Source organism: Triticum dicoccoides, chromosome 3A (assembly GCF_002162155.2).
Source record: "Triticum dicoccoides isolate Atlit2015 ecotype Zavitan chromosome 3A, WEW_v2.0, whole genome shotgun sequence".
Classification (NCBI taxonomy): domain Eukaryota; kingdom Viridiplantae; phylum Streptophyta; class Magnoliopsida; order Poales; family Poaceae; genus Triticum; species Triticum dicoccoides.
Window position 1 is genome coordinate 548,670,128 of NC_041384.1, and position 25,439 is coordinate 548,695,566.

At 49.4% G+C, this 25,439-nt stretch overlaps 1 pseudogene; it reads right to left on the reverse strand.

The window, feature by feature from the left end:
• Positions 1-6,417: 6,417 nt before the first annotated feature.
• LOC119269093 lies at positions 6,418-9,788 on the reverse strand (annotated as a pseudogene).
• Between the last annotated feature and the right edge of the window lie 15,651 nt (positions 9,789-25,439).

Genomic DNA, 25,439 nt, shown 5'->3' on the forward strand with positions numbered 1-25,439 from the left:
AACATTTCTTGCACATACTTGGTAGGTCTCACTTTATACCCCTAATACTTTATTATCAGAGGGCAGAGACTCCCCCTCCCCCCACATGGTCCGGCCATTGAGCTTGCACATCGCCCTGATCTACACCTCACACATCGTCCCACCTCAAGCTCATTCCTTGCTATGCCACCTCAACAAGTCGACACAACAAAGAGCCCATGCCTTGTTATGGTCTCGAACCTCTCTTCATCGCGCAGCAACTGGACGTCAAACCTCTCTTCATCGCGCATCAACTGGACGCCAAACCTCGTGCCTTGTTATGGTGTCAAACCTCATGCCTTGCTATGGTGTCAAACCTCATGCCAAAGAGGCTATGCCTTGTTAATTGCAAAAAAAAGCCCATGCCTTGTTATGGTGTCAAGCCTCTTCGCCGCGCATTTACTCGATGTCAAGTGTGGGAAGGTCGATGGTGAAGATATGTCAATTGTAGGATTGTATGGTTGATAGATTATTTTATGAAGAAGAGAAAGGGACAATATATCTTGCACATACTCGGTGAATCGTAATTTTACCATGATGTTTTATCCTAGGGTGAAGACAAGAGGCATTACCTGAACATTCATTCCATTGACGAACAGGCTCCGTCTATTAGGAGGCTGGTGGAATGATCTAACAAGATAATGGCAAAATGCAAGGAGGGAAAATGCACGACTATTGTTGCGATGTATATCATGTGGAACATACTGAAGATTCCCTTGGGGGGTGGGGGCGCTTGCGCTGTTGTTGTGGTTTTCATTCTAGCACATTGCAAGCCTCCACATCATCAATCGCATGCAAGTCCATCACATTGAATCTTTTCTAACACATGAAAAACCCTCTCCATCATCAAACACAAGCAAACCCTCCATGTCAATAGATTCTTTTACCTTTTACCTTTTAGCAACATATCATTTCCATTTCACAGTTTATTGCTAAAAATCTCACAGCAACGCACGGGGTGTTATCTAATTATTATAACAACACGCGTCTAGACATACAAACATCGGGTGACTGTTAGACAATGTTACATACATGTCACGATCCCAACCAGGAGGTGGTGTTCGGCTGGTGTTAGGTGTTAGGCATAGAGATAGATTTGGTTGTTAGAGTTTAAACATATTACAATTGTAACTATCTCTATCTCCTTATCTCCTCTCCAAGTAATCTCTCCTGAGATTCCCTCTCTGTACCGATCGTCCTGATCTCCTTGTATCGATCGTTGGGGTCGCGTCCCCCCTCTCCTTATAACGTGAATCACGTCCCTCGAGAGAGGCAAGACGTTTCCCGCTATCGCACATGGTAGTCAGAGCCTTCCTTTTCCCATCTGAAGCTTCTGTCGAATCCATCTAAGCCTAGCCATGTCTTCCTCCTCCGCCTCCGGTGCCTCCTCCTCAAACCTCAATAGCCAGGTCACGGAGAAGCTGTCCCGCACGAACTACGTGCTATGGCGAACACAGATCACCCCCCAACTGCGTGGCGCCGGCGTCTACGGCTACGTCGACGGCACAACACCGGAGCCGGCGAAACTCCTCATCACCACCAAAGACGGCAAGGAGACTTCATCACCCAACCCTCTCCACCCTGTATGGGTCCGGGAGGACCAGCAGGTCCTTAGCTTCCTGCTGGCCAACCTCACAAAGGAGGTTCTGGTGACGGTGACCACGGTCACCACGGCGAGCGCGCTCTGGACGACGCTCGCTACCATGTTCTCGTCGCACTCGGCGAGCCGCATCAACAACATCTGCACCTCCCTCATCAACGCGCAGAAGGGTAATCTCTCGGTTGCCTCTTACTTTGCTGCTATGCGCGGATATGCAGATGAACTAGCCGCGGCGGGCAAGGCCATCCAGGATGACGAACTAGTCTCCTACATCATCCACGGGCTAGACACCGATTACCAGCCTCTGGTATCTGCTCTCGATGCTCGTGTCACCCCCGTCACACTCGATGAACTCTACGCCATGCTCTCCAACTTCGACCAGCGCATGGCTCATTACCACGGGTCCGGCGGCGACGGCTTCAAATCTTCAGCCAACATGGCGTCGCGTGGGCGGGGTGGTGGCTCCCGTTCACGTGGCCCTCCTCACAACAAAGGGCGATCTGGTGGCGGCGGCGGCAATGACCGTGGCTCCTCTCCTCAGCGCGCGGGCGGCAGAGGCCGTGGCTGTCGCGGTCGTGGCAGCGGCAACAGGACGCGCCCCGACACTCCACGATGCCAAATCTGCGGGAAACCTGGACACACAGCAAGGGATTGCTGGTACAGGTACGAAGAGGATGATGATGATTCCCAGGATGATGACAAGGTTGTTGCGGCGGCTGATGGGTCCTACGGCGTCGACACAAATTGGTACGTCGACAGTGGGGCCACAAACCACATCACCAATGAACTCGAGAAGGTGACCATGAAGGAAAAATATCGTGGCAAGGATCAAATCCACACTGCTAGCGGAGAAGGTATGAGTATATGTCATGTTGGTCACTCAATATTTCGTACCCCTAGACGTAAACTACACCTTAGAAATTTTTTGCATGTCCCTAGCACATAAAAATCTTCTTTCTGTTCATCGCATTGCCATCGATAATCATGTTTTTCTCGAGTTTCACCCTTTTTTCTTTTTGATCAAGAATCAGGCAACGAGGGAAATACTCTATCGCGGTAGATGTGTTCGAGGCCTCTATCCGTTGATTCCAGAGTTTAGAAGATTCAATAAACAAGCTTGTGGTGCTATCAAGCTTACGTCCACACGATGGCACGATCGTTTAGGACATGCCTTTTTTTCTTTAGTTGAAAAGTTGCTTAGGAAAAATAAGCTCCCGTTTGTTGGTGAGCGTCATGTTGAAACAATTTGTGATTCATGTCAACGAGCAAAAAGTCATCAATTACCATACCCCGTTTCTACTAGTGTTTCTATCAAACCTCTCCAACTTAATTTTTCTGATGTTTGGGGTCTAGCCCCACACTCTATTGGTAGACACACGTATTATGTCAGTTTTATTGATGACTACAGTAAATTCAATTGGATCTATCTTCTCAAACGAAGATCAGATGTGTTTCAAGTTTTCCAAAACTTTCAAGCTCTTGTTGAACGCAAGTTTGATAGCAAAATCATCGCTGTCCAATCAGACTAGGGGGGAGTACGAAAAGTTGAACTCCTTCTTCCAAAACCTTGGTATCTCTCACCAAGTATCATGCCCACATGCTCACCAGCAAAATGGCTCAGCTGAACGCAAGCATAGACACATCATAGAGGTAGGTCTTGCCCTTTTGGTAGGAGCCTCCATGCCTCTGATCAGGTTTTGGGATGAAGCATTCCTCACTGATGTTCACATTATCAACATGCTACCCAGTCGTGTCATTAATAATGAAACTCCGGTAGAACGCCTCCTTCACACAAAACCAGATTACAAATCTCTTCGAGTCTTTGGGTGTGCATGTTGGCCAAACCTTCGTCCCTACAACAATCGCAAACTCATGTTTCGATCAAAACAGTGTGTCTTTCTAGGATACAGCGCCTAGCATAAAGGTGTAAAATGTCTCGATGTCTCCACTGGTCGCGTTTACATCTCACGTGATGTCATATTCGATGAAACCAAATTCCCATTTGCTGATCTTCACCCCAATGCTGGCGCTCTTCTTCGAAAAGAAATCCTTCTTCTGCCTTCCCATCTCACTAGTTTTGATCAAGGGGGGCAAAATATTGATGATCAATTATTGACTAACTCATCTAATGATCTGGATGAGCTTTGTGTTGATGATACAGGAGAAATCCATGAAGAAATTGTTGTTGAAAAAAATTCAGATGGACCATATTTTATGTGTCCTACCAGAGGAGACAGATCCTCCTCGGGATCCGTCCAGGGGCAGCAAATTAGATCTGCTCCGGGATCGCAGCCCAACGCAGGCGCAGGCGAGCGTGCAGTCTTCCCCGATTCCCGTAGCGCCGGTCCCACGAGCGACACGCGGGCCTCGTCCGCTGGCTGCGCTGGCTCCCCTGCTCGCGCCAATCGCCGCCCTCCACTTGGCCGGCCCCAGGTGGCCCAGAAGCTGCGCGTCACCCCATCCAACCGGTGACGTACAAGAGGCGTAAAGGTACGCGGTCCAGGGAGGGCGCGGGGCCTGACACGGGCCCGACCACCCCTGGCACAAAAACTCGCACGGATCCAGCCCCTAACATGGCCCCTGGCGCGGAAACTCGCGCGGATCCAGGCGCAGATCCGACCGGCACGGAAATTCAAGTGGATCTGGCAGCTCCGGGATCTTCTGTGGCTGCTTCAGGCGTCCCGCCTCGTGTTTCAACCGCAGAAGATCCGACGCTGCTGGGTGGCGCTGCTGCTACTGCTGCCGAATCCCTCTTGGTTTCTGGTCCAACCAATGATTTGGGAACTACGGGATCCTCTGTGGCAGCAGATACGAGTGCTCAGCAGCCACGTCGCACACGCCTTCAACAAGGGAAAATTCAACCTATCAACTACAAGCATATATCCAAGTATGGTATGGTTTGTTTCACAGGTGAACCAGATGAACCTAACACCCTTGACGCAGCATTGTGTGATGATAGGTGGAAGAAAGCCATGAATGAAGAGTATATGGCATTGAAGAAAAACAAAACATGGCATTTGGTTCCCCCACAGCAAGGTAAAAATTTAATTGATTGCAAGTGGGTTTTCAGGATTAAAACAAAAGTTGATGGAACTATTGATCGTTATAAGGCTAGGCTAGTAGCAAAAGGTTTTAAACAGAGATATGGTATAGACTATGAGGACACATTTAGTCCAGTGGTAAAGGCTGCCACCATTCATCTTGTCCTATATATTACTGTTTCCAGAGGATGGATTCTCAGATAGCTTGATGTTCAGAACGCGTTTCTCCATGGTGTTCTGGAAGAGGAAGTGTACATGAAACAACCTCCTGGGTTTGGGAGTAAGAATGCTCCTTCATATGTATGCAAGCTTGATAAGGCACTATATGGGTTGAAACAGGCTCCAAGGGCATGGTATGCTCGTCTCTGTCACAAAATGCAAGCACTTGGTTTTGTTCCCTCTAAATCTGACACATCATTGTTCATCTACAACAAGTCCAACACATGCATATTTGTTCTCATATATGTTGATGATATTATTGTAACCAGCTCATCTGATGAAGCTATCAGAGGACTTCTTAAGGATCTAAGTGCAGAATTTGCTCTAAATGATCTTGGTGATTTGCACTATTTTCTTGGGATTGAGGTGAAGAAGCACAAAGATGGACTTCTGCTCTCTCAAGAAAAATATGCCACTGATTTGGTTAAGAAGGCTGGGTTACAGGGATGCAAGCCTTCCCCCACTCCATTGTCTAGTTCAGAAAAACTGTCTCTTGTAGAAGGTGAGCCCTTGAATCAAGAGGACAACACGAAATACAGGAGTTTGGTAGGAGCTCTTCAGTACCTTACGCTTACCAGACCGGATCTGTCTTTTGCTGTTAACAAAGTCTGTCAGTTTCTTCATGCACCTACCAATGTTCATTTGACAGCTGCAAAACGTATAGTTCGGTATGTGAAGGATACTCTGAACTTGGGACTGAAGTTTAGCAAATCACCCTTCACTCTTGTCACTTGTCAGTGCATTCTCTAACTCAGATTGGGCAGGCTATCTTGATGACAGACGCTCCACTGGTGGCTTTGCAGTATTCTTTGGACCAAATTTGATATCATGGTGTGCACGTAAATAGGCCACTGTATCCAGGTCGAGTACAGAGGCAGAATATAAGGCATTGGCTAATGCTACACCTAAAATAATATGGGTTCAGTCTATGTTGAAGGAACTTGGTGTACAAAGTAAGCAAGCTCCTTGCTTATGGTGTGACAATCTTGGTGCTACATATCTCTCTACAAATCCGGTGTTTCATGTCAGGACAAAGCACATAGAGATTGATTTTCACTTTGTCAGAGAAAGAGTTGCTCAGAAACAACTTGACATTATCTTTGTGCATTCCAGAGATCAACTTGCATATGGATTCACAAAGCCCTTGCCCACAAGAAGCTTTGAAGACTTCAAGCATAATCTCAACTTAATGAAGTTGTGATTAAGGGAGGGTGTTAGACAACTTTACATACATGTCACGATCCCAACCAGGAGGTGGTGTTCGGCTGGTGTTAGGTGTTAGGCATAGAGATAGATTTGGTTGTTAGAGTTTAAACATATTACAATTGTAACTATCTCTATCTCCTTATCTCCTCTCCAAGTAATCTCTCCTGAGATTCCCTCTCTGTACCGATCGTCCTGATCTCCTTGTATCGATCGTTGGGGTCACGTCCCCCCTCTCCTTATAACGTGAATCACGTCCCTCGAGAGAGGCAAGACGTTTTCCGCTATCGCACAGAGACAACCCGGCTTCTTTCGTGGATCCCGATGAAAACTGTGCTAGACACTATTATGAAAATACGGCTTCTTCAGTGCAGCGATCATCTGGACGGATGGCCTCGCCATCAGACCAGACCACCAAGCTTTCACATGCGGATACGCGTCGAACAAAGAAGCGTAGGGTGTAGCCGCCAGGCATGCGGTAGCAGACACATGGTTAAGGTCCGCGAGGCTGAGGAAGTCTCCAGCCAGGTACTTGCACTTGGTCAGGCGCGCCTCGTACACCTCCATCACCTTCTTCAGTTTCACAAGGTTATCCTCGACAGTTTTCTGGTCAGTGGCTCGCCCGAACATAGGACGGACGAGGCACTCAAGGATAATGGGCTCCAGTGTGGCCGTGTACTGATGGGCCTCCACCTCGAGCCACACATCTACCATTGCTGATTCCTTGAGGTTGCCCTCCTTCAACAGCTCCGGTTTGTTCTTGCGGCATGTGTACTTGCAAATAGCATGCGATTCTAACAAGAAAAAAGAAACATAACCAGAGTTGTGATAATCAGCAACGGTAGTAACGCGGTTCTAACATAAATTGTTCTAAAGCAAACATAACGTATATGCATTTGCCTCGAATCCTGGATAACTAAGACATGTGATTTTTCTTCTCTTTTCTGGTTAAGCTGATGTTTTGAGCATACTAGAATAGGTTGATGCCATTTCATTCTAATAAGATTGTGTGTCATCATTTATCCAAGAAATGATGTTGCGTTGTACTTCCCTATGATTTGGAACTCTGCGATTACTTTGGTTTCTATAATGAGAAAAACATTTAATTATTTGCCTAGTGGAATCATTGTTTCACATAGCAACCAAGTCCCAAAATCTGTACTCCTTTTTTTCCTTTTGACGAAACAATGGGAGCCTGCTGCCAAAGTGACTACATAATTGATAAGGAAAACAAGAGCTGGCAAAGGGAGGGAGGGGGGATCCTAATATAATAACAGCTGACAATTATACATAATTGATATTTTTCTGCATCACGTCATCTTATACGGACAGCTTAGGCACCGTTTCAACAAAGGTGGAAAACTGGAAATGCCAGCTTAGACACACTTTTGGGAAATAAGGCAGCAACATCAACAGCAAAGCAACAATAATGTCAGAGCATCTTGTCCCTTTTAAGTTTATATTCACGAGGGATGGAAAAGAGGCACATCTCCAAGTGTTAGCATCATACCCCAGACGTAGAAGTCACCATCCTGCAGAACTGGCATCTGACCAAAGGGCTGCAGAGGACCATATGAAGACAGTGAGGTTTTTGTCAATCAGATGTCACACCTCTAAAAACAGGATTCATCAAATGCCACAGTTACTCTAACACTAAGATCGGTTGGTCAAACCAATGTGAATAAGATAACATGCATAGATTTCCATTGTCTTCGTACAAACAAGTTGCTAAACGTACCCTGCAGTAGCAGGCTAATTGTATGTATAGATACTAATTGCCATTCAACAAATTTAGCGACTATAAGGCTGGATAAAGCAGAGTGTGGAAAGATCTGCTCAAAGGCCGAATAAATGTTTAGAAGCCAAGTCTGAATTTCGAATAGTAGAATGGATGGTTTGTGCGGAGACAGTTGATCAGGTTCTTGGTGGCTTGGTGCTACTTGCAGAGTGCAGACCCAATTCTTTTGCTCAACATTGGTGGTGGTGAAAAAAGTAGTGCTCTTAAATCCTAATGGCTTAGATTATTCATGTAGTTAGTAGCAGTCGTCTGTTGGGCACTCTGGGCCCTTACAGAAAAGGCTTGTTTGAGTTAATTGCAAAAAACCACCACATTTAGGGCATCATTTGCAAAAAACCATGAAGTCACTAATTTTTTGCAAAAGCCACCGCGTTTTTACTAAACTTTTTGCAGAAAGCACTGATCACGTGCTTTGCTGCGTTTGATCACGTTTCCGACAGGTGGGGCCCGCTAGTCAGGAGCTGACTTGAAAAATATTGCCACGTGTGAGTCTTGACCAAGTCTTCTTCCTTCTCCTCTCTTCCACTCTCACACACATTACAACAAACAGGTTGTGTGCGTGAACTGGGAGGGGCAGGGCCCGACGCCATCGGCTGGGACGGGAAAGCGGAGCCGTCGGCCGGCGAGCAGCCGCCGCTCGTGTGCGTGGTGCAGAAGGACCCTCGTCCCGCGAGCACGCGCCCCGACGAAGAGAAGGACTGCCTGACGGCCCCGGTGAGGCGGCCACCCTTCTCCCGTGCGAGCACGCGCCCCGGCGAAGAGAAGGACGGCCTGACGGCTCCGGTGAGGCGGCCACCCTTCTCCCGCGCGAGCACGCGCCCCGGCGAGGCGTACTCCCTCCTCCAGCCCGAGCATGCGCCCCTTCCTTCCGACGAGGCGGCGTCCCTCCTCCCCGCGAGCATGCGCCCTGAGATCCGGTGAGCACGTGCCCCTGACCTCGCGCGCGAGCACGCCCTTCAACACGTCGCGGTACAGCCGTGCACGCCGGCCGCGTCCTCCGCCGCGGCCGTAGCAGTCTCCGCCGCCGACGGCACGACGCGCCCAGCGAGGCCGCAAAACAGAGGGAGTGTTGGAGGGAGCGAGGCCACCGTGTAGAGGCTCGGGCTCGCGAGGCCACTTGTGCCAGGAGCGCGGCGGCTGTTGCTCGCCGGGCGATGCAGCAGCGGGTGCCCTGGTCGTGGGTGTTGAGGGAGCGGCCGGCGGCGAGCAGCGGTGAGACTCTCCTCCATAGCCTACACACGACGGGGGAGGGGGTTGATTGCTTTTAGTTTTAAGATCTAAGGGTGTATATGTAAATGTTTTGCCAAGTCAGCTCCCGACAATTCGGTCCCACTTGTCAGAAAGTAATTAAACGACCTAAATCACTTGATCAGTGCTTTTTGCAAAAAGTTTACTGAATGTGCGGTGCTTTTTGCAAAAAATTATTGACCTCGTGGTTTTCTGCAAACGATGCCTTAAATGTGGTGGTTTTGTGCAATTAACTCGGCTTGTTTTGATAACTACAGTAATTGATTAGGTCCCCCGCTGAGGTCATAGTATGTTTCATGTGTTCGTTTCTGAGATTTTAGTCAGGGCTTCATACAAGGACAGCAAACAGGCATGGGTTTCAGGTGCACCGGAGACCCCTTTTGAGACTAGACTAGAAGCATATATGGAGGGCATTGCAAACTGAAGGCGGTAAGCATGCGTACGTTCCTGGCGAGGTGGTCGGGGGTCTTGTGCTCGCCGGCGCCGAAGTCGATGGGCACGACGTCGTACTCGACGCCGGCCTCCTCCAGGGCCGCCACGCACCTCGTCACGTTCCACGACATGGTCATGCCGTACAGCTTCACCAGAGCCATCGCCACTCCCTGTTACGACCCGATCTGGAGGGTAGGTGAGAGGAGTCAGGAGAGGAGAGCAGCTGAGAAAGGAGACGGCGGAGGTGAGAGGAGAGCACACGCTTCTCATTTCTTTTTAAACCCCAAGGTTTACACTTCTTTCTTCTTCCTTTTTTTTGTAAGAAGAACACAGCCACACACTTAAATAGCCACTAGGCCGATCCCACATTGGGCCACTCTCGGTCCCTCGTTACAAGGCCGACGGCCCACAGGCAGCTCTCTTGCACTGCAGGCGTGATAGCCTTGAAATCACTAATTGAGGAGCGCTCCTCGCAACGATTAGTTGGGGAGCGCTCCGCACGCGCCAAGTGTCACGTGCGGAGCGGTCGGGAGACTTTTCCGAGGCGCTCCGCGCGCGACACTTGTCGCGCGTACGGCGTCTCCCGTGTTTTTCGGTTTCTGGTTTCCTTTTCTGTTTTTTTTTTTTTACTTTAGTCCTTATACTTTTAATGTTTTATAAAATCTTTTGATCTGTTTTGAGATATGTTTTCTCTCTGGTGTGGGCGAACCGTCGTGGAGCACTGTTCTTTCTTTGCCGTCGTCTTCGTCCGTCGCGGCCGCCGCTCTTGTCGCGTGGTTACAGCGGCCCCTGTCCCGGCCGCCGCGCTTGTTGCCTGGTTTTACGGCGGTCCTTCTTTAGCGTCGACCGCGCTTCCTCGTTCGCGTGATCGCCGTTCCCTACCGGTTGCCTTCGTGGGTTCCTTGTTTCCCTTTAACGTTTCTCTTTTTGTTCCCATTATATTTCCGGGATATGGAGATTTACGGGGTAGTTACGGGTAGGGACTACCAACACTATCAGATGTCAAGTTTCAACTGAGTTTTGTGTGATTAGTTCTTGATAATCATTGTGTTCCTTGCAGTTATGGCTTGTCCTTTTTGCCATATGCCTGGTGGCCCGTGTTCTTCTGTTGATTCTTCTGTAGATGGGTTCAGTGTGGTCCTTGATCGGCGTTGTTGGAGGCGTGTTGTAAGAATACCATTTATAATTGTTCAATTTTTGGCACACACGTTTATTTCTTTTGGTGCTGCTCATGTGGTCTAGGTTTTGATTATGATCCTTGTTTTGATTTGTTCTGCAGTATGTTCCGTGCAGTGTTAGAGCTCATCTTGCTCGTTACATCGAGGAGTGCAGGGCTTTAGTCATAAGGAGGGGTGACGAAGATACTGATCTTGCTTTTCAGTGCAATGAGGGTTATTTGTATGGTGTTTTGTTTAGTCATGGTCGGTTGAGGAGTAAATTCCATGGTCCTTCCTGGGAACGATTGGTCAGTGATTATGGTGTTCGTCCTCGTGATATAATGACCATTAGGCTTGAACACTATGGAACATGGATTGGTATTGATTTTAATCGTGTTGGTCGTGGAGATGCGTTGTCTCCTTTACCTTCTGTTGGTAAGGTTTATTTTTAAGGAACTTTTTAGCTTGTTTTATTGCACATGATGATTTTTCTGTTCCCTTGAGACTGTGTAATTATATTTTGTAGCTCTTGATGGTTTGAGCGACTCCGAGATGGAACTTATTGGGAGTTGTTATTACACCCGTGGTGTTTTTCTTAATTATCAGCAGATGTATTTCATGAGGTGTCAACTCTTTGATGATGTCTACATACCGTGTTGTCCTTTTGTTCACATGATTGATTCCATGAATGTTAATGGTTATCATATGGTCAGATTTTGTTCCACTGTTTTTTCTTTGTTTCTGTTTATTTATTTATTTTTATTATCTCTTCTATTTATAGTTTTAAATTTTTGTTCTATTTTCTGATAGCTTGATGTTTTTGTCAGGTTATTCCTGATATTGTTGTGAGGAGTTTGAAGGAGTTTGTGACTTTTCCTAGGACTGGCGTTTTAACCCTTGAAGTTACTTTGGAATCTGGTGATGATGATGTATATGTGAGCACTCCTTGCTCCTACTTCATTGGCTTGGGTAGTAGAATGGTGTTCAAACATGAAGGTTTCAGTGATTTTCTCCAAGCATCGTCTATTGAAGTAAACAGCTTGGTGCTGATAACTTTCAAAGAGCGTGATGGGAGGCTTGTTGTTATCTTCAATCTTCTGCTGCGGTGATGTTAGTTATAGCCTTTGAACATAAATGGATTTTGTTTAAAAATCTATTCTACGGGTTAATGTTGTCTTGATATATGAAACGATATGAACCTAAGAACCTAAGTGTTCATTGCTGTTGTATGTTTGTAAAAGAGGTATGGATGTGCATCTCTTTTAAAGATGTTTGAGGGAGTCCTGGATTAGGGGGTGTTCGGATAGCCGGACTATACCTTCGGCCGGGCTCTCGGACTATGAAGATACAAGATTGAAGACTTCGTCCCGTGTCCGGAAGGGACTTTCCTTGACGTGGAAGGCAAGCTTGGCAATACGGATATGTGGATCTCCTACCATCGTAACCGACTTTGTGTAACCCTAACCCTCTCCGGTGTCTATATAAACTGGAGGGTTTTAGTCTGTAGGACAACATACACAACAACAATCATACCATAGGCTAGCTTCTAGGGTTTAGCCTCTCCGGTCTCGTGGTAGATCTACTCTTGTACTACCCATATCATCAATATTAATCAAGCAGGACGTAGGGTTTTACCTCCATCGAGAGGCCCCGAACCTGGGTAAAACTTCGTGTCCCTTGCCTCCTGTTACCATCCGGCCTAGACGCACAGTTCGGGACCCCCTACCCGAGATCCGCCGGTTTTGACACCGACATTGGTGCTTTCATTGAGAGTTCCTCTGTGTCATCGCTGTTAGGCTTGATGGCTCCTACGATCATCAATAGCGATGCAGTCCAGGGTGAGACCTTCCTCCCCGGACAAATCTTCGTCTTCGGCGGCTTCGCACTGCGGGCCAAGTGAGGCCATCTGGAGCATATCGAAAGCTATGCCCCTGGCCGTCAGGTCAGATTTGGAAGCTTAAACTACACGGCTGACATCCGCGGGGACTTGATCTTCGACGGATTCGATCCACTGCCTAGCGCGCCGCACTGTCACGACGAGCATGATCTAGCTCTGCCGCCGAACAGTGCCCTGGAGGCTGCACCCGCATCGGCTTCGACCCTTAATTCAGAGCCAACTGCGCCGATCGAGGATGGGTGGTTGGACGCCGCCTCGGGGGCTGCGATCCCAACGGCGATCGAGCCGAACACCAGCCCCGCACTCCGCGAGACTTGTGACTCCAAGGAGCCAGACTCCTCTACGGACTCCGAACCCTCCGCACCCCTGCCGATCGAATCCGATTGGGCGCCGATCATGGAGTTTACTGCCACGGATATCTTTCAGCACTCGCCTTTCAGCGATATTCTGAAGACACTGAAGTCTCTCTCTTTATCAGGAGAGGCCTGGCCGGACTACGGTCAGCAAGGTTGGGGTACGGACGACGAAGAAATTCAAAGCCCACCCACCACCCACTTTGTAGCCACTGTCGACGATTTAACCGACATGCTTGACTTCGACTCCGAAGACATTGACGGTATGGACGCCGATGAAGGAGACGATGAAGAACCAGCGCCTATTAGGCCCTGGAAAGCCACCTCGTCATATGACATATACATGGTGGACACGCTAAAAGAAGGAGATGGCGATGGAACAGTGGAGGATGACCCCTCCAGGAAACAGCCTAAGTGCCGGCGTCAGCGGCGCCGCTCAAAATCTCGCCAAAACAAATACGGTAATTCCAGCACGGGAGCTAATAATACTCCGGAAAGTGCCGAAGAGAACCCCCTCCAGCAAGATTTAGCACAGGAGGATGGAGAAACCAGCCCTCATGAGAGAGCGGCAGACAGAGAGGTCGAGGACGATAATTATATGCCTCCCTCCGAAGACGAGGCAAGCCTTGACGACGACGAATTCGTCGTGCCAGAGGATCCTGTCGAGCAAGAGCATTTTCAACGCAGGCTTATGGCCACGGCAAGAAGCCTCAAGAAAAAACAACAACCGCTTAGAGCTGATCAAGATTTGCTAGTCGACAGATGGACTGAAGTCCTTGCGGCCGAAGAGCATAAACTCGAACGCCCCCCCCCCCCCAAGAGCTACCCAAAGCGCAGGTTGCTACCCCGATTAGAGGAGGAAGCACTTAAACCTACATCACCCGCACTCGATACGGCCGATCGGCCACCTCGTGGCCACGACAGAGAGGCCTCTCGGCCCTCCACTCAAGCCGCACCCCATACCAAGGCACGGGAAAATGCGCCGGACCTGCGAGATATGTTGGAGGACAAGGCAAGGCAAACAAGATCGATCTACGGATCGCGTGGGCGCCCCACGACTCGAGACGGTAACCGTCACGCCGGCCACAAATTTGGCAGGGCCGAACACAGTAGACAAAGCTCATTGGAGCTACGTCGTGATATAGCCCAGTACAAAGGCGCCGCACAGCCACTATGCTTCACAGACGAAATAATGGATCATCAAATCCCCGAGGGTTTCAAACCTGTAAACATCGAATCATATGATGGCACAACAGATCCTTCGGTATGGATCGAGGATTATCTCCTTCATATCCACATGGCCCGCGGCGATGATTTCCACGCCATCAAATACCTCCCACTCAAGTTTAAAGGACCAGCTCGGCATTGGCTTAACAGCTTGCCAACAGGATCAATCAGTTGTAGGGAGGACCTGGAAGCTGCATTCCTCGACAATTTTCAGGGCACTTATGTGCGACCCCCAGACGTCGATGATCTAAGTCACGTAATTCAGCAGCCAGAGGAATCGGCCAGGCAATTCTGGACACGGTTCCTAACAAAGAAAAATCAAATAGTCGACTGTCCGAACGCTGAAGCCCTAGCAGCCTTCAAGCACAATATCCGTGACGAGTGGCTTGCCCGGCACCTTGGACAGGAAAAGCCGAAATCTATGGCAGCACTCACGACACTCATGACCTGCTTTTGCGCGGGAGAAGACAGTTGGCTTGCTCGTAGCAACAACATGACCAAGAACCCTGGTAATTCGGATACCAGGGACAGTAGTGGCAGGTCGCGTCGCAACAAGCAGAAGCGCCGCATTAACGGCGACAATGCTGAGGATACGTCCAGTTTGGATCGAATACTCGACCGCTTGTGCCAGATACATGGCACCCTCGAAAAGCCGGCCAATCACACCAACGGGGATTGTTGGGTGTTCAAGCAGGCAGGCAAGTTAAATGCCGAAAATGAAGAGAAGGGGCTGCATAGAGATGACGACGAGGAGCCCCGGCCGCCGAACAACAGTGGACAGAAGGGTTTTCCCCCACAAGTGCGGACGGTGAACATGATATACGCAACCCACGTCCCCAAAAGGGAGCGGAAGCGCGCGTTAAGGGACGTATATGCGGTAGAGCCAGTCGCCCCAAAGTTCAACCCATGGTCCTCCTACCCGATCACCTTTGATCGAAGGGACCATCCCACTAGCATCCGTCATGGCAGATTTACCGCATTGGTTCTAGACCCAATTATTGACGGATTTCATCTCACTAGAGTCCTTATGGACGGCGGCAGCAGCCTGAACCTGCTTTACCAGGATACAGTGTGGAAAATGGGCATAGATCCCACGAGGATTAAGCCCACCAAAATGACCTTTAAAGGCGTAATACCAGGTGTAGAGGCCAGCTGTACAGGCTCACTCACACTTGAAGTGGTCTTCGGATCTCCGGATAATTTCCGAAGCGAGGAGTTAATCTTCGACATAGTCCCATTCTGCAGTGGCTATCACGCACTGCTCGGGCGAACCGCATTCGCCAACTTCAACGCGGTACCACACTACGCATACCTTAAGCTCAAAATGCCAGGACCTCAACGAGTAATTACGGTCAATGGAAACACCAAATGCTCCCTCCGAACGGAGGAGCACACGGCGGCCCTTGCAGCGGAAGTACAAAGCAGCCTCTCCAGGCAGTTCTCCAGTCCGGCCATTAAACGACCGGACACCGTCAAGTGCGCCCGGAGTAACCTACAACAAGACCGCCTGGCACGATCCGAGCAGGCGTAGTAATGCGGCCCCAACCCCAGCCCTCGCAAAAAGGCGACGCCAGTGCTTCGCGTACATAACTACGCTCTAGAAATACCATGGGTACAGGGGGAGGGGCACCATCACAGCACGCCCGAAATACAGCTTAAACCGCACCAGGGGCTGCCGATTTTTTTAATTTTCTCTTACTTTCAGGACTCCATTCTTCGGAAGGCCTGTTCGGCAGTTCAATTGCCGCACAAACGATGCAATAACCAGGGAAGCAGACAAGCCACACCGCATTACGGAACTCCCAGGTGGTCTCTATCACGAGCAGTATACCTGTTTTGCATATCATTCCACAGCCTGCCCCTGGAGCAGACATGTTAAATAGTCCAACCTTTTGCTTATCGCATTATTTGTATCGTTCTGCTTTGATCGCAGCCCTTTTTAATAAACAATGCATAGCTTTTGTCTATTTTTGCATTACTCTTTTTTTTCTATATATATATGTTCCTTAACGACATGTTGCACCCGTACACGTTGGTACGACCAAAATACGCCAGGGGCTTTAGTACCCCTCAATATGGTGTGAGAAGTCCGAACGCTTTAACAAGTGCGGCACCCCGAACTTATAGCATTATATGCATCGGCTCCGAATCATGTCTTGGGTCAATAGTTGGGTTTGCCTGGCTCCTATGTTTTGGTGCCTTACGTTCCGCTATATCGGCTAAGGTAGCACTAGGAGAACCACTGCGATTGTGCCCCAGTTGAGCTAGGTCGAGCACCTCAGTGGAGAAAGCTAAAACTGACTGTCATGATGAAGCGAGAGCTGGTCGCTGTTCGAGAGGTTTTTCGACTCCCTAAAGACTTATGCCGCTTAGAGCGAGGAGTCGGCTCTGTCCGGCCAAGGCGTGGATAGCGCCTCGAACTCGGTCTTCCAAATACCAGGGGCTTCGCCGAAATTTAAAATTATAGAATTCTATGGCTAAGTGAGAGTGTTCATGCATTATAGTCCGATTGCCTTGTTCGTTGGGCTGAGCACCTCCCTCGAAGGACCCAAACATGGGAAAAAGAGCGCTCAGGTTTATCCCCGAACACCCCAGCACTAGCGGCACGGGGGCAGAAGCCGACGACCCGCCATCTCTCAGAATTGATAAACAGCCACATAGAAGGTAATATTTTAAATTCCAACAGCATTGCTCAGCGCATATGAACAAGTTTTCAGCGCACAGGACAAAATGAGCGAGTTTTACTCAAAAAATACATCCTTGGAACATTCATCCGCCACAAGGCAGGCACCCTTCAGAACATCCTTATAGTAATTCTCGGGCTTGCGATGCTCTTTCCCCGGTGGTGGCCCGTCCTTCACAAGCTTCTCAGCATCCAGCTTGCCCAGTGCATCTTAGCACGGGCAAGGGCCCTACGGGCACCTTAAATGCAGACGGAGCACTTGATGACTTCGAGCCTTGGACAGGCCTCCACCAGCCGCCGCACCAGCCCGAAATAGCTCCCAGGCAGAGCCTCTCCAGGCCACAGCCGAACTATGAGGCCCTTCATGGCCTGTTCGGCCGCCTTGTGAAGCTCGACCAGTTGCTTCAGCTGGCCGCTCAGGGGCACGGGGTGTCCGGCCTCAGCATACTGAGACCAGAACACCTTCTCTGTCGAGCTGCCCTCCTCGGCTCGATAGAATGCGGCGGCATCGGATACACTCCATGGAAGATCTGCGAACGCTCCTGGAGAGCTCCGGATTCGGGTAAGTAACAAGTAACTCACGTTTATGTGTTTGCTTTGCATAAAGAATGCCTTACCCGCCGCTATCTTCTTCACCTCATCCAACTCCTGCAGGGTCTTCTGGGATTCGGCCTTGGCAAACTTGGCATTTTCAATAGCCGTCGTGAGCTCGGACGCTCGCGTCTTTGAGTCAAGCTCCAAACTCTCATGTTTTTTCATGAGAACCTGGAGCTCTTGTCGCACCTTGCCAACCTGGGCCTCATACTTCTGCCGCTCGGTGCGCTCCGTGGCCGCCCTCTTCTCGGCCTCGAGCAGCGCTTGCTTAAGGGTCGCCACCTCTGACGTGGCCCCTACAATAGCCAAGATAATCCTGTCATTTTTTGCAATTGCACCTTTTTATATATATTTAAGCAAGGTATTTCTTACCTTCATTGTCCTCGAGCTGCTTCTTGGCACGCCCGAGCTCTTGCTCGGACCGCTCGAGGTTCTGCTTCAGCATGTCCACTTCCACAGTCAGTGTGGCGGACGCAAGCAGAGAAGCCTACATACGCATATTGACTCCTTTTTGTTAGACTCCTGCGAATTTTATTTGATCCTCTATTCGGCTTTTCTTCCCGAACGCCAAACAGAGCATCAGGGGCTACTGTCTATGTGGTAATATTATTTACACATTCTTTAACTTACCTCAAATCCTGTTAAAAGGCTAGTACAAGCTTCAATCAGTCCGCTCTTGGCGGACTGAACCTTCTGGACCACCGCACTCATAATGGCGCGGTGCTCCTCGTCGATGGAGGCGCCTTAGAGCACCTCCAACAGATTGTCCGGCGCCTCCGGTTGGACGGGGGTCACCGGCACGGTGGACTTGCTCCTCTTGGAAGGAGGTCCCCCGCCGGACTCTGGAACCTTTGAAGGTTCCGGAGCGGTGTCCGGCTTAGAGCCGGACTTGGAGCCCTGGGGGGTTTTACCCCCTTTACTCCTGGAGTCCGGGAGGTCGCCTTGCGGCGCCTCCGGGACCACCTCCTCCCGGCTTGGAACCTGTTGAGACAACACTTCGGCGTCGTCCGTAGGGTGGGGGGAGGAAGCCGTCGGAAGCGAATTCACATCCGACGAGTCCAGTGAACCGCTCGATGATGCATCGAGCCGGTCTTTGGGTGGGCTGCATAATCATATTCGACATAAGGGAAAGCTGTGCAATAAAGGAATACTATGAATTACTTTGGTCTCCGGATACTTACGATTTCGCCAGGGGCTTGGCCCTGAGCGGCCACTCTTCTCCGCCGTCATCGGCGTCGGTGGAGTAGTCCGGGGGAAGGGTTCTCCCCTTCTTGGACCCTCCGGCCTCCCCAGTGAGGGTGGCCTTCCTTTTCTTCTCTCCTCATGCTAGAGGGGGAGAGGTCTCTTCTTCTTCCTCCTCGTCTTCACAGGAGGAATGCGCCTCGGAGCCGTCGGATGATGGATCCGACACCTCCTGGCGCCGGGCACTCTTTCGAGTCCCTGTGGCCTTCTTCGTGGCCTTCTTCTCCGGCACCACATAGGGTGCCGGAACCAATTGCTTCGCCAAGCGGGCATCAGCTGGATCTTCGGGCAAGGGAGCCGGACAGTCGATCTGTCCGGACTTCGCCTTCCAACTCTATCAAAGGTAAGGGAGCTTAGATCCCACATTGAGTTAAACTATGGAAAACTAATACCCTGTAAAAGGTACAAACTACTTACCGTGCTAGCATGACGTTGCGCGCTGAATCCGCGATCCTCGGTGGTGGATGCGGGAGCCTCGGTGCCCTTGAAAAGCACCTTCCATGCATCTTCGTATGTCGTGTCGAAGAGCCTGCTCAGAGTTCGGTGCTGCGCCGGGTTGAACTCCCATAGATTGAAGGCCCGTTGTTGACACGGGAGGATCAGGTGGATGAGCATAACCTGGACTACATTGACAAGCTTGAGCTACTTGTCCACCAGGGTTTGGATGCATGTTTGTAGTCCAGTCACCTCTCCTTTGTTGCCCCACGACAGGCCCGTCTCTTTCCAGGACATGAGCCGCGTTGGGGTTCGGACCGGAACTCGAGAGCTGCGACCCACTCAGGGTCGCACGGCTCGGTGATGTAAAACCACCCCGATTGCCACCCCTTCAGGGTCTCCACAAAGGAGCCCTCGAGCCATAAGACGTTGGGCATCTTGCCCACCATGGCGCCTCCGCACTCCGCCTGGTTGCCGCGCACCACCTTTGGCTTGACATTGAAAGTCTTGAGCCAAAGGCCGAAATGGGGGCGGATGCAGAGGAAAGCCTCGCACACGACGATAAACGCCGAGATGTTGAGGATGAAGTTTGGGGCCAGATCATGGAAATCCAGGCCATAGTAAAACATGAGTCCCCGGACGAATGGGTGGATCGGAAAGCCCAGTCCACGGAGGAAGTGGGGAAGGAACACTACCCTCTCATGGGGCCTTGGGGTGGGGAGGAGCTGCCCCTTTTCGGGATGCCGGTACGCGATGTCGTTAGACAAGTATCCGGCCTTCCTCAGTTTTTTGATGTGTCCCTCCGTGACGGAGGAGACCATCCACTTGCCCCCCCCCTCCCCGCTCCGGACATGGATGGAGAAGGTTAAGGTGGGGAGTGCGGACTTGGGCGCTGGAGCTCGAGTGCGCGAGAATGTATAGGCAAAGAAGGAAGAAGGCGTAGGTGAAAAGGCGGATCCTTATCCCCTTATATGGGTGGACGCAACTGCGTGTCCCCACCAGCCTGGTAAAACTCGCTTATCTCCAAGCACCGTAATCAATGGTGCGGTTGGGTTACCCACGCCCGTATTGATGAGAATCCCGGAATAAGGGGACACGATCTCTGCTTTAACAAGACGTGCCAAGGAAACCGCCTCGCATGATACGCTGAGGTGGGATAATGAAACGACTCGGATAAAGGCTTGGCCGTGGTGTGTCGCACTACGGAATACGTCAGCAGATTAGATTTGTGTAAATATTATTCTCTCTATGGCAATATGTGGAAACTTATTTTGCAGAGCCGGACACTATCTTTGTGTTCAAAATCTTCTATGAAGTACTTGGAGGAGGAACCCGCCTTGCAATGCCGAAGACAATCTGCGCGCCGGACTCATCGTCATTGAAGCCTGGTTCAGGGGCTACTGAGGGAGTCCTGGATTAGGGGGTGTTCGAATAGCCGGACTATACCTTCGGCCAGGCTCCCGGACTATGAAGATACAAGATTGAAGACTTCGTCCCGTGTCCGGAAGGGACTTTCCTTGGCGTCGAAGGCAAGCTTGGCGATACGGATATGTGGATCTCCTACCATTGTAACCGACTTTGTGTAACCCTAACCCTCTATGGTGTCTATATAAACTGGAGGGTTTTAGTCCGTAGGACAACATACACAACAACAATCATACCATAGGTTAGCTTCTAGGGTTTAGCCTCTCCGATCTCGTGGTAGATCTACTCTTGTACTACCCATATCATCAATATTAATCAAGCAGGACATAGGGTTTTACCTCCTTCGAGAGGGCCCGAACCTGGGTAAAACTTCGTGTCCCTTGCCTCCTGTTACCATCCGGCCTAGACGCACAGTTCGGGACCCCCTACCCAAGATCCGCCGGTTTTGACACCGACAATGTTCTTTTGGACATATGTTATTTAATTGGGGTTATAGTTTTGAATACAGTAGAGGCACGTGTGTTGTTTACTCTGAGGCACGGATGTGTATCTCTTTTATGTGAGGCACGTGGATTAAGTAAATGAAGGCGCGTAATTGAAGTCAGTGCAGGCATGGTCGTGAGGAGGCACGGGTATACTGAGAGCTACGTGTGTGCAGCGCCAAAGTTGTACGGGCGAGATACTATGGGTTTTATGCGAGAGGCACGTGCGTGTGTAGGACTTAGAGTTGCTGTTGGTTTTATGTGAGGCACGTGGATTGAGCAAAACGGAGGCATGGAATTATAGTCAGTACAAGCACGGTTGTGGAGGTACGGGTATAGTGAGAGATGCATCTGTGCAGCACCAAAGTTGCATTGGCGATCATGCGTGCGGAGCACGTAGAGTTACTTTGGGTTTCAAGTGAGGCATGTTGATCAAGCAAACAGAGGCACTGCAGTCAGTACAAGCACGGTTGTTTGGAGGCACAGTTTTGAACCCACTTGCTGGTGTCAAGATTCTAGAGGCACGGATGTACGACAGTAGAGGCATCGGTCCGAATATCTGGTTAGAGGGACTTGGTTAATGATGCACAGGTGTGTAGTCTCTAGGGTCACGGGTGCGTGGCACCACATGCATGGATTGAGTAGACACTTAGTGAGTCACGCTTGTAAATAGGTCAGTTGCACACAGTAGTGTAGTTTTGTGGCATCGTGCAGAACTGGTGTACGAAGAGGAACCTGTGTACAATAGCTAGGATGTTCTGAATGGACGGAGCGGTGCTTGATGTGAAATGGAGGCAAGGATTTTTTTCAATGTGGTTAAGGTAACAAAGTTCTCGTCGCTTGTGACTGTGTACCGAATGATCTTCTGCAATATTTATGAATTGCTCACGCCAATGTTTAATAAGCATTGTACTGAGAGTTTACAATGATATCATCACATATTCTTGTAAATGCACGATGCATCCTATAAAGGTTGACTATGACAATTATAATACAATATCGTGCGAGATATCTCTCGTTCTATAATCAAGGATACAATATATGCTTGCTCAGTACTGGGACATAAGTTACTAATTGCATTTAGACATAACTTACTAATTGCAATTAGACATGCAAAACGTAGTATCCATTTGTACATGAGCACACCACTGTGTTCAAAGTTCAAACGTAAAATAGTAATACAATACACACAACATCTTTGAGCAACAACAAACATATTTAGAACATAGGTTCATACAATCCAAATTAGTACATGAGCACACCACTATGTTCAAAGTTCAAACGTAAACTAGTAATACAATACACACAACATCTTTGAGCAACAACAAACATATTTACAACATAGGTTCATGCAATCCAAATTATGATAATAGTAGTTCCTACTAGTTTAATGTAGACATCCATTTTCTCGCAATTTACTAACCACTGTTTCCCTTCCGGCGCTTCCAGCCGCTGGAAGATCCCTCGTCATTGCTCTTACGTGGGCGGAGTCTTTCTTTCATTGGTTGTTGGTGGAGATGACGTAGCCTGTTCTTGATGATTAGGATTCTACGGTACAACTCGTAGCTAACATACCCGTCCTTTGCCGCGTACTCAAGGTGTATCGAGGAAAGTGGCTTCCACTCCCAGAACTGGTGCTTCTCCTTTGGGAATGATTTATTCATGTTCTTGTATGAGGGGTCGATGATGGCCGCTGCAAGGTCAGCCATGGAGTCCCTTTCTCCACCACCCTTGATGCAGAATAGCCTCTGGATGTCGACATGGTGCTCGTCTGGAATTCTGATGCATGCACGGGCAAGCATGGTCTTGTCGTTCCTGGTGTCGACGCTAGTGAAAGTTACCGCTTTCCGTTGCAGGAAGTCAACTAACGCCTGGGAGCGCTGGGACCTGCAGTAGTGGTATACAAGGACATACTCGCGCATGGAAAGTTGGATGACGGCGATCCCTTGTCGTATGTAACTGCTCTTATGTGTGTACTCGAGGTCGAGGTCGACGAACTTGTTCTTCTCCTCCTTTAGCCATTCTTCGTACTTGTTGATGATCCGCTCCACGGTCCTTGAGTCGTTGGTGTACACCACCTCGAGCATGGTTTTACCGTGGGTAGTGATGTGTTTGGTGAATGTTGTTACTTTCCCGTCATCCATGGCTGGAGGTGTGCGGTGGTGAACTGCGGCCGGCGAGAAACTTTCAAGGAAGAGGATGAAATGGAGTCGGAAAAGTGAAAGGGTTGTTTTGTTGTCCAAAAAAGGAAACCGCCAAAGAGCAGTTGCTAGTCACGCGGCGGTTCCAGGCGTAGAATTTCGGAAACAGGGGTTTTTTTATCTATTTTTTTAAGATTTTCACTTGTCTTTGTCCATTAAATTTTTTTATTCGTTGCGTGCTGCCTTCGTGATGCATCTTTGGCTGTGATAGTAGTCGTGTAAACGTTAGAACATTCAGCAGATGCATGGTCGTGCCTTTGTTGTGAAACGTTTTTTCCAGTTAATAATCTTCCTTGGTTAGGGAGGCACGGTTTTTATGTTATTCGGTGTACAAGTGTGTTTAGGAAAAGTTGAACTAAATATAGTTTGGACTTGAAAATGTAGTCCTGTTTGGTTTTTAATTGAGATATGTTTCACTAGATGGTTTGAATAAGTTTGATAACATCGTATTGCTAGAGGTTTTGAATCACAAACTGATTCCTGTTTCGTTTCATTTTTGAAAATGAAACTTTTTGTTTTTTGGTTTTTTGAATTGTGAACTTTTCAAAGGATAAGAACTACATTTTTTCGATTGAATCATTTCGATGGTTCAAACAACATTTGTTCTAAAGGATCATTCCGATGGTTGAAACAGCAAGTTGAGTGTCTGTAAGAGCTACATAAGTTGCAGAAGAATATTCCTATAGTTCAAGCAAGCACATGGCCCATAATAATTAAATTACTCTACCATCCTATCTAGCAAACTTATAGTAATCAGTGTTTTGCTCCTGGAGGCATCATGATGAAACAAGCGTTGAACATTCTAGGAGATGCACTATTTGCTTCCATTTTAGGTGCTGGTTCCGACGGAATCTACATGATGCGTTGAATGATGATGGACACAGAATGGTCATTTCACTCTTTGAAAGTGATTAGAACAATGTTCTTTTCAACGAAGGATGCAGCTGATATGAAGTCTCTGAAAGAAGACTTTTGTATTACCATCCCGCCGTCGTTTTTGGAGATGTAGTACTGTGACGCCTACATAATTACGCTACAGTAATCCCTGTTAACGATGCCATGTCACCACAATTACTGTTGTTGATCTCGCGTTAGTTCAACACCGGTTCAAATTAAAAATTCAAAATCAAGCAAACAATAGAAGCTTTCCAATATTAAAACTAAAATGTTCAATAAATAGTAGATAAATCAGAGGCTAGGATAAAATTGTAAACAACATTATTGAAATTTGATAAGTCATTTAAACAACCTCAAACAGTGGTTGAATACATTATTTAATAACCTTTTAATTAATCTATATCGAATATGAAATAGTATTTCACCCAAACTAGTTTTTGGTGCTAGGATCTAATGCACTGCAATTTATGAGCTAGCTCCCATATTTTACAAAAAAATCAATTAGGTGCTAAACATTTTTTTGGAAAAAACAGAAAAGGATAAATAAAAAGAAAAGAAAACAAAGAACCCCCCACCCCCTGGGCCACGGCCCAGTTGGCCTAGCGACCCGGCCGGCCCAGCCGCCCCCTCTCTGGCCTACTTAGGCCTCCCCCCACCAAACCCTAGCCCACACCCCACTACCCCGATCCCCTCTCTCTCTCTCGCTCGGTTCCTCTCCTCCCCCCTCACGACCCGATCTGGATCGGGCAACTGCCCCGACCCCATCTCCCCACATCGCTAGCGCCCCGACCCCGTCGCCGGACTTCCCCACCGCTGCGCCCGCCTCCGCCACCACTGCCGCAGCGACACCCTCCCCCATCGGTGCCCCGCTGACCCGACTGGGTCTGCGGCTGCTCCTCGCGGCGCCGACGAGCACGCCTGCGCCCAAAGGCTGCCAACTTCGCCCCGCAACTTCTTCACCGTCCTCGCGCCGCACCTGCAGCACCACCGTCGCCGCCCGGATCACTCGCCGTCCTCTCCATCCTCGACCTCGTCCCCGCCATCGCTGGACTCCGCCGCCTCAACCTCCATCGAGCCCGCTGCCCTGGACCCTACTCCCCGCCGGTGAAGCCACCTTCGGCCTCCACTCCCTCCACTCTTTGCCGCGCACGCACGCTCACCGCCCCACCGTAGTTGTCCCGCGTCCGCACCTGCGGTCAGTCCCGACGCCGTGCGCGCCCGTTGGCTGTCCACCGCGCCGGGCCAAACTCACCGCACCCCGAACGCCTACCCTGCGTCGCGCCCTGC